This window comes from Neopsephotus bourkii, unplaced genomic scaffold, assembly GCF_033783945.1.
Source record: "Neopsephotus bourkii isolate Nb327-2 ecotype Australia unplaced genomic scaffold, CSIRO-AGI_Nbou_v1 NB_1350, whole genome shotgun sequence".
Lineage (NCBI taxonomy): Eukaryota > Metazoa > Chordata > Aves > Psittaciformes > Psittacidae > Neopsephotus > Neopsephotus bourkii.
In genome coordinates this window covers 1,058,815-1,073,456 of record NW_026901829.1, presented here as the reverse complement: position 1 = coordinate 1,073,456, position 14,642 = coordinate 1,058,815, and the positions used below count along the sequence as shown (strand labels likewise).

The window sequence follows — 14,642 nt, the reverse complement described above, 5'->3', positions numbered from 1 at the left end:
TACATATGAAGCTCATTGAATTTTATTCTCTAACAAAAGCATTATTTTGTAAACGAAATAAAAGGCATAAATGTAAGCAGATACGTATGTTTTTTTATATTTGAGCCCGTTTAATTATATCATTAGTTTTGCCAAATAACATGACATGGACAAGTTAGATGTTAGCCTTTTTTATAATTTAACCAAAGTGATCACATGCATGGTGTGCTGGCTGCACACATTATTATGTTTGATCCTTGTCCAACCACAGAAAATTGGTGAAAAAAAAAAAAAAAAGAAAACAAAAAGGCATATGAGGATCCCAGGGCTTCCAAATATTTTAAACTCATTACAAAGACACTAAGCTTACTCATTGTTCAGTCGAGTTCACTGTAGGTGATGATGCCTCACTGACTAAAAGTTATAGTCCTAAACTGAACTGTTTTGTAGAGAAATGCAGTGGTGCCATCTTTTTTTTTTCTTGTAATTACAGTATAGATGATTCTCAAGAAAAACACAGTGTGAAGGTTAACACATTTTAAAATGCATATCTCTGCTCTTGCTCAGCTGTGTGCTGCCAAAGCATGCATACTAGAAATGAGCTGAGGTGGCAGTGTCCAGATCCAGAAAAGCCAACGTTTTTTACTGTAAATATAACACAGACTCCCAGCAGTTGCTGTCTCTGAATCTGGGGCTGAAGCTCTGAATCACAATGGTGAAACAGGCGCCTACTGAATGTTTACTATTCTCCTAACATATACTTTCTTTCCCATAATGCTGGCAGGGAAGGGATTAGAAAATGGTAATTCTGAAATACCGTTCCTGCCTCCTCCAAGGACATGCTGCCCCTAGAGAACTAAGGGATTTCTGACTTTTACTTTTTCCCAATGAATTCCTAAGCATAGACATGCTAGCATCTCTGAAAAAGACCAAAGGCACATTATAAACTGTCTGGTATTGCTGAGTTAAATAATGGGTTGGCCCCTGGCTCTGAGAAAAACTCCTATGTTGGACTTGAATCCTGCCTGCTTACTCACATCTCAAGACTATTTTAGGGCATGGCAGAATTCTGGTTCAGATTCCTGATCTGATATGTCTGGACACCAGCACTCAAGCAGCAGGCTCAGGTTTTAATAGAACTAGAGATTTTTTAAGCATGTGTGTAATGTTCAAAACTACCTCTATGACCTTCAGCAAGTTACTTACAGCACCACTTATTTCCATTCCTATGGACAACAGGCCTGATCCACCAGCCCTGCTCCCTGTTCGCTATGTACATATTATTTGCTGTCACTCCCCAGCTCCTACTTTTTGGTGTGTTCTAACCCCTGCTCATAAGTTTCTTCCACCTTAAGCATTACAGTTGGTATTGGAGAAGGAAAGTAGCAGTGAGGAGTAGCAAACCAATAGGCAGTAGAGTTTCATGTAGCATCTTAAGGTCCCTCAGCTCAAACATTTCATTTAGCACACCTCTGGAGTTCAGGACTTCAGATGGGGTCTACAATGCAGGAACAGAAATAACTTGGCAGGCCAACCTGTGGTGAGCATCAAGATGGTACAGTCTCACTGGCTAGTGGTCCCCATGCTACCTGATTTAAAGTTGAATCTTTGGCACCTCTGCAACACATTGCAGATGCTTCTGAGACTGCTGTGTAGGTATTGTCACTTTGCTGAGCTCCTCCAGTTCCTCACTTGCAAAATGGGTCTGAAGCTCCTTAGCTCTGAGTAATGCTGTAAGATATATGCTGAGTATTTTAATGAGGCTATACTAAGTCATCAGTCTTCTCTATCTCTTATGCTCATGACATGTAACACACTAATTTACAGTGAGTAGAAACTTTAGGTGGCAGTAAACTTTCGTGTACTACATTGTTCCTCACAGTCTCCGGTCCCTGCAGCTGACTGTTTACAGGTCTCTCTAACCTCTAAATAAAGCCACAGTCAGTCTTGATGAGCAGACACATTTATCCACGTTCTCTTCAGGACGATGAGGCCCAAAAGAATAGTTTCCTGAAAATATGTTTGTCAAGAAGATGAGTGCTCAAGATAAACAATATAGTGGAGGCCAAAACTGAAAACGGGATATCCGCCCCACATTTTTTGCTTCAGCAAAACCAGATGGATTTGTCTTTGGAGACCCCAGGACTGGCACTGCTTTTGTGTGTGCGTGTGTGTTTGTGCGCGCTAGGTGCCATATTTTGCCTACTCTTCTTTTTCTGGCTTTGCTTTTGTATATAACATAGTGTCTAAAGCAATTATTCACATCAGTTATTCTACTTCATCCATACAAATTAGAACTGTAGTTGCAGTAAATATGAAACTGTAGGTGCTATCCCCAGTTATTCTTAAATGCTCGCTGCATTACTTAAATTCTACATGTTATTGCTTCTTCTAGATTGATTCCTTGGTCTGAGTAAATGCAATTCATCAACTCTATTCTAACCCCCACATAAGCATCCTCTCTATGCCATTAATTACAAAGCTTTCAAGAGCATTTGCATTTGCAGTCTATAATGCCATAAGGAAATCGAATAGTACTTTACAATTAAAGGAACACATCTCTATGTCTTGACATTATTGTTCATCCTGGATTAGATCAGTATTTTGCAGAGCCACCTGAAATTAGCTAGTTTGTGTAAGGTACCTATTTCACTCCAGTTTTAAAACCACCAGAGCAACCTTTTTTAGAGTCTTCTCCAGAAATGCTTAATTCCTTAAGGAAAAAAAAGTGTGCTTCACTTAAAGCAAATCAAACCTGAAAACTGTAACAGGGAATGGGTCTTACTGGAAGGAGAGAGAGGAATAAAGTTTTAGGTCCTGATACTCAGTTTGAGTAGTGTAATTTAGAAAAATCTTCCTTTGTATTGATGGCATTGCACCTGTGTAAAATTGGGATAATGTCTCTGCGTAGAAATAACTGATTCTTTATAGGTGGTCCGTCTCCTGAGAAACAGTGCAGGAACCCTCCTTACTGCCAGCTTTCCAATACTGGCATTTAGTGGGACTGTAAAAGTCTTGGGGAGAAGAAGGTGAAGAGGGAAAAGAAGCACTGACCTGAAATTGCACTCGCCTGGTGCAGATTAGTCCATTAAAAAGAGAAAAGGGGATAATAAGGTCTGGAGTAATTGTTTATTTTAATTTCAGTTTTAATTACATAAATCCTTGTCATGCTGTAATTAGCCATGTTTGCTGAAGGAAGAAAGAAAATAAAGCAAAACAGGGCATGATCTGAGGGAACTGCCTGGGGAGGCCATGTCTTTTGCATGCACTGGTCTTCTGCTGCAGGCTGATTCCAGTGCTCCAGCTGGGTTGGGAAGGGATGCTGCTGCCTTCACTCATTCAGTTGCTGGTTCTTCCACCTTCACCTTCTCCCAGGATGGCAGAGCAAGCCAGCCTGGGGTCTGCTGTCCCAAAGGTTGCCCCAGTCCCTGTGGATTAGCCCTTTGCTGCTCTGGGGCTGGGGGAAGGATTCCCACCACCATCAGTAGCATCCACCTTCTGGTTCAGCTTCTCAGGCTGTGCCCTACTTTAGATCTCACCTGTTATGGCTTAATGACTAGGTAGTGCTAATGAAAATGGAGGTGAAGTTGGTGTTTAAAATAAAACTCTGAAAGCTGAATTAAAATAAGACTCTGAAAGGCTGGAAATTTCATGGTTGTATAAAGGAAATACTGTTAATCCTCAGGAACAGATACTATTTCTATAGCAATAATTTAAGACATTTTCTCTTCAGCACAAAAGCCACACACTGGTATCCATGTAGGCTTAACGCAAACACTGTTTAGGGGTAGTCAGCTCTTACAAGCAATTGTAGCTTTGTAAGCTTTGTTTGGAGTTTTATTAGATTCCTTACTGCAGCCTTCAGTAGACAAAATGGGCTTGACATTTAAAATACATCTTGTGTAATTTTTCTATTTCTAGATACAGTCACCATAACTAATTTTTGGCAATAATCAAAAGAGAATTCAATGTTTATGCATCCTTATTTGTAACCAGGATAAAACCCAGATTGTTAGCAAGTATATTTATAAAATCAAGCTCACTGAATGTCAAATGGTATAGCAGTGCATCTGAAGGTCAAATATTTCTTACTGATGTATATGTATTTAAATACTGACAGGTACTACAGCCAATTCAGATGTCCATTGGTGCCCTTTTTGATCAGTATGGAAAGTGTACTGGGTTTCTACGGGAGATCCTGGAGAACGGGCATGTCTCGCTGATGAAGCTGCCCCATAGGTGGCGTGAGCCATCCACTCAAGCACAGGCACGGCTTAAAGCTCTGCTCGCATTTTTTTGTGAAACCATGTTCACGTAATTGTCCCTTATGTAGGTGCTACGGTCTGTGTTGGCTGGGACACAGTTGTGTTACACTGCCTTTGAGTCAGAACTATCATGTCGTGATAAATTATAAAGATATTTATTTCTGGTAAAGGTTAAATCTTATCTAAAGACATGGTGTTCACCTGTGCCTTTGAAGAAGAGTCTTCTCCCAGTTACTTTAATCACCTACAGACAGCTCATTACAGTGTATTCCTCCTACTGGCCAGGGCAAATATGATACAAGCTAAGCATTAGAAATACCTTCCCTTTTAGTTCTTTGTTGCTTCCTGTCTTTTTAGTCTCTCTCTAGATTTTCAGGCCCTATCTCTTGCTTGTCAAAAGGCAACGGATTTTGTTTTCTAGCTACCCTATCAGGTTAGAATGTGCTTTGCTGTGAGCACATAAAAACCTGACAATTTTTCTGCTGGTAGGTAGAAAATGGTGAGCACCGGTCCATTGATCTTAATCTTTCTCTATTTAGGGAAGAAAGGGAATTAGTTTTGAGTGTACCTTACAGTTCCTGTGCAGTTATACTTATCATTTCAGGATTATATTCATTCCTAGCTAGGCTTAATCACATGTGAAATGGTGTTTGCATTCCACACGGACCATGGTAGGAGGAGGAAACCTGTATGATCAGGTGTCTATTCTGCTCCATTCAGCACCACTAAACCTCTGAGCAGTGATCCGTATCTAGGTAAAAATTGAGGAGGGAGAGGAAGTTAAAAAGAAAAGGAAGTCAGGATTGTCTGGTGAGACCTATCTCCAGCTCTTCACAACCGCTGCACACTTGAGTGAGTAACTACTATACTTTTAAACCAGGTAGAAGAGAGATCAGGTTTCAAACAGTAAATAAAATTTAATGAAGGGACCCAACAACAAAATATGTTTTGTATGTCAAGGGACAAAAGATATGTCTCAAGAAGGGTATAAATGTATATATTGCACATTAGCTGGAACACATATAATGCCTGAAATTGAAGGATAGGGTGTGCAAAGTGTATTTCCAAGATTGGAAATAGATCCTTCATGATATTGTCAGGTATGCCAGTGGGAGTTACAGGGAAAAGCTCATCAGATGTCTCTCATCCTTATAGGCACAACATGGGCTCAAGTATTTAGCATTCATAGCATGCACAACAAATTCCTAATGCATGATCATGCTGAGATACACCAGGGGATGCATAGCTAAGGAATGCAAAGAAAAATCTCATTTGGAAGATTAAGAGAATACACTATGCAAAAAAAAAAAAAAAAAAAAAAAAAAGCCAATACCTGGCTCACCTACTGTCCTATTTTGACTATTGAATTCCATTCACCCTCTAAGATATCTGTGAATATTCTGAGTCCAGGAGAGATGCACCCAAAGACAAGATTAATATGGAACATTTTTTTCCTCATTTGTTACTTCTGTGGTACAGGCTTGAATATTGGAAGTAGTGATTTCACAAAAAGCAGTAATTGTATTCACTTCTTAGGTACCTAGGTAATAAAACTAACTCTTCCTTGGATTTCTGAGGCTACATACTTCCAGGAAAACCACTTGGTTTAACTTCAGTTGAGTCTAGGAAATTATATTGTGTCATTCTCAATGTTTCACAGGCCAGAGCTAAACATTTCCTAAAAGGATATGTTATAATGTCGTCTAGAGAAGGGAATGAACTAACTCCAGGCAAAAAATATAATAAAAATAGTAATAAAAATCAGACTGAAGAATCCTTTGTTTCAAGGAAATTTCTCATTAAAGCATTTGGTATTTTAATGTGACTGTATATTGACTGAGAAAAGAAGAACACAACATGTTGAGAGTTAACGTTTTAGGACTCTTCTTCATCATGCTAAAATTGAAACTGTACTTTCAGCAACTCTGAAGCAGGCCACTTGGCTGAACTGAAGCCGGGTAAGCCTTTTAGCTTATTTAATGTCACACAAAATAATACCAGGGAAGCTGGGGCTGAGTAAGTGTTAGAGCTTTGTTAGGATGGCATGTTCTCCAAAAATCGCAGAATGCCAAACCCAGAGCTTCCCATGTTCCTTCAGGCTGAGCAGGGATGCCAAGTATACAGAATTGGAAGCTGTCTATCAGGGTTTGGTTTTTTTTATTTGCTTGATACTGTGCAGAAAGCAGAGACAAAATACCAAAAATGCCTGAAATCCTCATGACCTTTCATTGCAAACTGTGAACTTTTTCCACTAAACTCAAATCTCTGTTTACACTGTCAGCACAGGCTTCATGCTGTTGCCTTTTCTTTGCCTTTCCTCTTTGTCATCTATCGAGAGACAGCTTCACAAACACTGCACAGGAAGGGAAACCTGAGCACATTCCTGGTGTTCAAAATACTTTTGCAGGTTCAAAATACTAAGTCTCCATGTTGTGGATTGCTTAAATATAGCTATAATGCAAGCAAATTAGTATGAAATATATTGTTTGCACCCAAAGTAAGTATTCTATGGAAAGACTTGGCTTTGCCATCAGCTGGCATGGCTTCCATTCCCATGTTGTATGCTAATGCCACGCTGCTGCACAGCTAACCCAATTTATGCTATCTCCCATTTACATAAGGAATACACAGGTGACTTACAGAGTAAATGGTCCAAAAATGCATTCAGTAAACTATGGCATTAGCTTCTCAACTAAAATGCTGATTTCAGCATTGGGTTCCAACATTCATTCACACCTTGTAAATCATAGAATCATAGAACCATAGAATAGTTAGGGTTGGAAAGGACCTTAAGATCATCTAGTTCCAACTCCCCTGCCATGGGCAGGGACACCTCGCTCTAAACCATATTACCCAAGGCCTCGTCCAACCTAGCCTTGAACACTGCCAGGGATGAAGCATTCACAACCTCCCTGGACAACCTATTCCAGTGCCTCACCACCCTGACAGGAAATAATTTCCTCCTTATATCCAATCTAAACTTCCCCTGTTTAAGTTTTAACCCATTACCCCTTGTCCTATCACTACAGTCCCTAATGAAGAGTGCCTCCCCAGCATCCCTATATGCCCCCTTCAGATACTGGAATGCTGCTATGAGGTCTCCACGCAGCCTTCCCTTCTCCAGGCTGAACAGTCCCAACTTTCTCAGCCTATCTTCATACGGGAGGTGCTCCAGTCCCCTGATCATCCTCGTGGCCCTCCTCTGGACTTGTTCCAACAGTTCCATGTCCTTTTTATGTTGAGGACATCAGAACTGTACACAATACTCCAAGTGAGGTCTCATGAGAGCAGAATAAAGGGGCAGGATCACCTCCTTCGACCTGCTGGTCACGCTCCTTTTGATGCAGCCCAAGATACGGTTGGCTTTCTGGGCTGCAGGCGCACACTGAAGCTGGCTCATGTTCATTTTCTCATCGACCAGCACCCTCAAGTACTTCTCCGCAGGGCTGCTCTGAATCTCTTCTCTGCCCAACCTGTAGCTATGTCTGGGATTGCTCCGACCCAGGTGTAGGACCTTGCACTTGTCATGGTTAAACTTCATGAGGTTGGCATCAGCCCAACTAGTCATGAACTACACTGTTGCAGTGAACAAGTACAAGGGGAATTTTGCATGTATAAAGTAGAAATTGTGAGAGTGTGGAGTGAGTAGAAAAGTGAGGGTGACTGAGCAGTGATAAGGGTTGCCCAGGGAGGTTGTGGATTCTCCATCCGTTTGGACTTGGTCCTGGCCAACCAGTACAGATGTCTCTGCTTGAACACAGGTATTGAATAAGATAACCTCCAGAGATGCCTTCCAACCTCAACCATTCTGTGATTCTGTGCAAGACTAGTATGAAATGTAATGTTCTGAATTTATTTGCTTAAAATTTGCAATTGAAAAATTATATCCTTAACCTGTTAAATAAACCCAACGACTACACTGAACTCCTTTGAAACTAAACAGAAACTTGAATTGTATAGCAAATATTTTAGCTGAACTATCATTCTTATCTGGGTAATTCTTCTGACTGTATTTCAAATTTAATTTAATTCTGTGGTAGCATTCCCTGAATTTTACAAGACAGAGTTATTAGTGAGTTCTGTGTCTGAACTCTTTAGGGTCTAGAAAACTGACTTAAAAGGGGACATTTCCATAGAGACTCCTGCATAGAAAATATATTGGTGTTTCCTAAAGAAACTCAGTGAATTCACAAGGACTCTTTATATGACAAATTGTGTCAATAAGGCTTTTGAAAGAAGACTGTTCACTTAATGCTACTTTTCCCTGAACATGGAAGCTATGGAAAATGTGTGGAAAACATCTGCAAAGTAATGACTGCAGCTATATGCTCTATATGTTGCTGTTAATGGGCTAGCTGTTAATAAACCAGATGCTTCAGCACATGAACAGGAGGATTTGTGCTTAATGCAAGACCCATAAGAAGACTTACTGCCTGGTACAACTGTTTCCCAAATCAGACAGGTACATTGCTCTAGTCTTCCATGAACTTCCTGTTACCAGTATAAAAGGCTGTTGCCTACTGGCTTGAAGTCTCTTTTCACCATGAGCAACCCTGAGTTAGCTGTTTGTCCCCACTTTGCAAAGGGGTAGTCACTGTGTATCACCACAGTAGTACTGATGAACTTGATGGAAAGACGAGAAGTAAGTGTGTACATGTGTGCACGTGAGGTTGTCTGGGGAACAGAGGACTAGAGAAGCAGAGAATTTAATGGGCATCAGGTCCTTCAGGTCTCTGCTTTGCACAGGCTGGGATCATAAACTTGTCATCATGGTTAATAACAGCAAGTAGGAGGTATCCATGGAACATCCCCAATTCTAATGATTTGTGGAGGCAAGTTCTTGTTTCTTGTCTGTGTTCTTCTGTACTAGAGCTTTATGTGTCAGTTATCACTACTAAAGCCCTAAACAAGCCCCTCTTCTTCAAAACACAAACAAAAGCAACCATTGGGTTTATTCACAATATTGCTTGGATTAGTTAAAGAAACCACATTCACCAACAGGAAAAGAGAAGTAAATTTCTAAGTTATTGAATAACACTGCTATGTTTGGAAAGGACTTTTCTTTTGTAATTCCCCCTTAATTTCCTCCCATACAGAGCTGCTGAGAGGAATCTGAAGCTAGGTTTTCATGAGTGACTCAAGCAGTCCAGTAACTGACTCCTGTTTAAAATCAGTGGTCCTGGAAATGTAAGGTAACATTTCCATAAACACATGAGTAATTTGTGGTTTAAGTTTCACTGTAAATCATCCAGTACTTTCAGCTCCCCAAATCAGACAGGGAAAAGGCAGAGCAGTAAAATAATCCTTATTATCAGATAAGCAGGAATTGAATGGAGGAACATAAAGTAAGAGAAAATGAGGAGGAAACAGAGGACAGAGTAGATGACTGTGTTCAGCAAGTTTATGCACTGAGAGGCATAAAAGGCAGTTCAACAGGAAAAAGGACAGACAGAAGGAATATTGGACTTCATAAACTGACCACATTACTTTTGGGCTCTTAGGTTTTCTTTTGATTTTGAGATAAAAGTTGTATAACTTTATCACCTGACTCAATGCCTCTGAATTCAGGACGTTTTTTGTCATTCTGCTCCCTGATCAGATTAGAAAGTGTCTGAAGTAAAACTGTGTGTTCTGGTAACCTTTTTGAATAGTTTTGCGTCCTTTTTCTTCGTTTCAGTTGTTGGTTGTTTATGGTTTTCTTTTGTTTTGTTTTGTTTCTTTTTTTAAATTTAAAAGAATTATTAAAATACCACATTTGGGTGGGTAGTTACTACCATGACACCGTGGAGAAAACCAAAGCAATCTGAACCAAGCTAGACATTCTGAGTACATTTTTTAAATACCTAATTGCTTAAATAAAATAAATCCCTTAATCTAGCAATTACTTTCAGATGTTTGATTGTTTATTTTTAAAGAATTGTCATATCAGCTATTTAGAACTGACAAGTATTATTTAGTATCTGCATGATTTTTGTCTAACCTTATGTTGGGAGCTACATACTCATCTTCATTGTCTCTTGTATTTATCTTAGTTTTTCTGTGTTTTATTTTATTAGAGACAAAACAGCAGAGCTGTTTGTGGCAGGATTTTATTACAGGAAACCCAAAAGTTTAGCCCCAGGTTCAGATGATACAATTAGGCTGTTGATTTTGGTAGTAGCTCAGGATTTCTATTGGACCCAAATGCATTTCAAGTCTATCTGCCAGTTGATGCTCTAGTCTGAAACTTTTCTGTATTCTTGCTACGGATATGGAATGCTACATTCAGTAGCATTGTATTCTTGATACAGATACTAAATACTACAGATATAGAATACAGATTTCTGTATTCTTGCTACAGATTTGTTTCCTTGTAATTTGAAGTATATTTCTATCCAGATCTGAATGTTTTGATGACATTCTTCTCTATTCACTGGAATAAATAAATAAAAAAAAGAAAAGGAAATAATAACATTTTCCACAGCTTTCAACATCTCTTCCCCCCTTAACTCCCTCTTCCTTGATATCCATGAATAGTAGAAGACACTGTTTGTTTTCCTCAAAGCAATTCTGTCACACATGAAAAGTGGCTGATGCTAATTTGTAATGCTTAGCTTAACTGTTGCTTTTTTCTATCTAATAAGTATATTTAATTGCCCATATTACTGTTTCACCTCCGGTAGGTAAAGGACTCTAAAATACTGAACATGTGATACTTTCTTTAACATGATCTGTGTTATTACAGAACACCATAAAGTCTTTATGAAAAGGGTTGAAGAAATTACTCATAAAAAAAGCAGTTCTTATACAGTCTTTTCATCAAAGCCCAGTGCCATTCACAGATGAGTGTTTTACTCCTACGTGGACTGGGTTCTAAAACTTTCTTATGGATGCTCTGGGAGAGTGTAAATACTAGCTGGGTAGTGTTTTCTTCTTTATTAATATTTTGTGGGCTAGAGCCTTGGGCTATATAATTTGGTTTTTTAATTTTTGTTTTTTTTTTTCCTTGTTAGACTTTATAGCACTCTGCGTAGGGTGGGTCACAGCAGCCAATTCAAACAGCAGCCAATTCAAACAGTGAAACAGTTACCAGGGACAGCTCCAGTGTCCAGTGGACTCTGCCAGAGATCCCAATATCCTGGTCCTGCACCAGTCCACCTCGCTGCCTGGAGAAGTTCAGTGTGTTCACAGAGTGGGACCTCTGTCAGGGCTGACAGTCTAGAGCTATGTGTTTTTAGAGTCATGTTTCTGTGATTTTAGTAGTTTGGTGTCAGACAAATTGAGCAGAATTTCTCCACATGAGAGAAACATAATAAATTAATGTTCAGAAAGTCTGAGGAATGTATCTAATTCTTAACATGTGGATTCTTTTAATTATCTAGAAAGCAAAACAAAGTGCAGGGCACTACTGCAGTGCAGCTTGTTAAGCAATAATGCATTTTTGTTTCCAACAGTCACACTTGATAACAAAGAATACTCATAAGCATAGATGACTGTGGATACTATGAGCTAATGTCTCGTTGTCAGAAACTTTTCCATTAAGGCTCAGAATGATGTTTAAATATTCTTCCCATTATTGAGCTAAACTAAACATTGTATTAAACATGGATTTCCCAATTAATGTTGCTGCTGTTTACTTTTGCAAGTGCACATGGCAGCAGATACATGTACAAACGCATTTCAGATGTCAAAAGCACACCAATAGCATGGTCCACTCTACTCCCAGGGTCTACTGCTTTTTGACATTTCTTTTTTTTTTTTTGTGAAACCAGCTCTTACTCTTTCCTGACCATAAAAATAGAGTTAGAATAACATTCTTTAAACAAGCATGACACACCAAAATTACATGTTCTCTCTTATTAAACAATGTGTGAATTGACTGAAAAGGTAGATTTCTTTAATTACCTAGGAAAAAAAATGCTGCTGAGGGTTATCACCAAAATTTATGTACTACATATTTTTCTACTCAAAATTCAACATCTTTGTTATATAAAGAACACTGGAATAGCTTATCACATCCTGTGAATGTGACAGCTTTAAGACAACTTCAGTTTTTAAGCCATTGTGCTTTGGTTTTGGCATTATGTAGAACTTACTTAGTATTTCAAAGCTGAATATACTTACATTTAGATTTCAGGAAAGGGCAGAAGGACAGGTTGTTTGCTTTTCACTTTAAGAGACCTAGATTTCCTGATTGTGTTAGGCCCGTTGTTACTTTGTTGATTTTATGTTGGTCCCTAGGGGGAAAAGAAAGCTTATGAGAAATGTATGAGCACACTATCCTTTTTTTTTATTTCTTCAGAAATATTAAGGAATATTGACCAAGAACATCAGACTCTGGGGCCTAACATAGTCTTTTAACTCCATATTCAGGGTTTGTATTCAAGGTCTACTGTTCAGAAGCATGAAAACCTGGCAACTCATTCACTTTGAGTAGTCTGTTTATTTACTCAATGCTCGTAAAAACTTACGTAGCAGTTTGAATATGGACTAAAAATCTGAATGTTTGGTGTTTTTCTTGGCAACCTGGTAATAATTATGCTGTAAATCAAAATACGGGTTTAGATTTCAAGAAAAGTGTCTTGAGCCTTGTTCACACCCTTCTGCAGAGACACTGCATAGCTTTTCCAGATTACTAGGTATAACATTTTCAGTTTGAAGGACAGCTGAAAACCCTTTACCTAATTTCATTTTTCTCCACGTGTTTTGCCCCCATGAAAATGTACATAGAAACCCTTCATGCAATACGCAACATAAAGTCCAATGTTTCCAAGAAGCTTGTACTGATAAAATGTGCTTGGAATCACCATACAAAGACCCAAGTATGACCGCATTTGTAATGTGAGGGTGCTAACAAAAGAAGACACAGCAACATTAGTGTCCTATGTAAATATAAATATCCTTATTTATTTTATAGGCTAATCACTCTCAGACAGCTGCTAACAAGTCATATGTACTTCACCTGATCCAAATCACACTGACCTGACTGGGAAGAGTCTCTGTGATTTGGTGGGCTCAGCTGTCATTGAGATATTTAGGGTTGTGTGTAATAAAGTCCTGGAAGGTGACTTCTGGAGACCTGTGCTCCTGCTGGATTGTGGGCACACACTTGAATGCTTTGCTAGGTAAGAGCTAAGGGGGCCACAGCACCCCTCTGCATAGCCCCTGTCCTCAGCTGCTGACATGCTCCATTTGCTGCTCAGTGTCTATGTGCATGAACCCACAAACTACTAGAAAAGCAGCTCTTTGATAAGCAGGGTGATCCTCTTCACGTGCTGATTGGCTTTGTGGTTTAAAATTGAAATATTCCTAAAATCTTCTTTGCCTGTGTTTTTACTCTCTAGTGCTACTGGTTTCCCAGGAGTCAGAGTAACTCCAGAGAGCCAAAAACACCCAAAGGCTTTATCAGCCAGAGTAAAATGAAAAATGAAGAATAACAGCTTCTAACCTCTGCACAGGTGAGCTTCAGCAGTGCCATGTACCCCAGGACCTAGTGGGACCCAGGATGCTCTGCCCTAGGTGGCCTGGCCACCACGAGACTATGCTGATGTTAGAGAGAGGAAGCGTTTAGAGAGGAAAGAGAGCCAAAAAGGAGTACCAGTTTCACAAGGGAAACCTGTGGGTAGCAGGGCATAACAATACACTTTCACAAAAGAAGCTTGAATATTGTAGACAGAGGAGCATTTTCTGACAGAAAAGATACCTCAGAACATCAGCCCAGGTACCAGAGTACATTGTTTCCAACCAATTCCTGCACTTCTGGTTGCTGGCTGGAATTTGTTTCTCCATTTCAGGTGGCTTCTGCTGCCCACCCAGCCCCAGCACAGGCTCTGAGAGCTGTTGCATGGTGGCAACCAGGTGGGTGCCTTCCTCACAAAGCCCAGAGCCTTTTCAGAAAGTAACTGCTTTCCAGGCCCTTTGGTTTAGATGAGGGATTAGATTAGGGATGACAAAGCTTTCTGGCTTCTGGTGTCAAACGTATTTTAAAAAAGTCTCTGTAATGATTGCCAACTCAGTTCTCTGCTAATACCAGACCTGGCCCTCAATATGCCCTTGTTTTGGTAGATAATCCATGGTAATTTCCTCTTGATTCCCAACACGTCTCACAAGGGGACCCTGTTCAGTTTGTGGTGCAGTTTAGAAGATGCACTGCCACCTGGGGAACCAATAGGAGACAATGCAGTCGATTTTTTGCAGTTGGTTTCATCCAGTGCACCTGAGCTGTACAAAAAATGTGCATTTGGCATCTGTCTGAGAGGATTCTGAAGCCTGGAGAACAGAAACTGCCAGAGCCTCATTGCCATTTGCTTCCTATTTTTATGAAGAGTAGCTATTTATTGTTCATCCTGCCAAACAGGCCTTCTCCTTCAAACAATGAGTCAGTAATACAGAACACATCTACACACCCATTCAGCACTT

At 39.7% G+C, this 14,642-nt stretch overlaps 1 protein-coding gene across 3 annotated transcripts in view; it reads right to left on the bottom strand.

Annotated features, from left to right (window-relative positions):
* COL8A1 (collagen type VIII alpha 1 chain) overlaps positions 1-14,642 on the bottom strand; it is an 83,641-nt gene that overhangs the window by 21,212 nt on the left and 47,787 nt on the right. For all 3 annotated transcript variants that reach the window (XM_061366582.1, XM_061366584.1, XM_061366583.1), the window contains exon 4: positions 12,348-12,460. The gene's annotated coding sequence lies outside the window, so the exon portion shown is untranslated. The remainder of the gene's footprint in view (positions 1-12,347; positions 12,461-14,642) is intronic.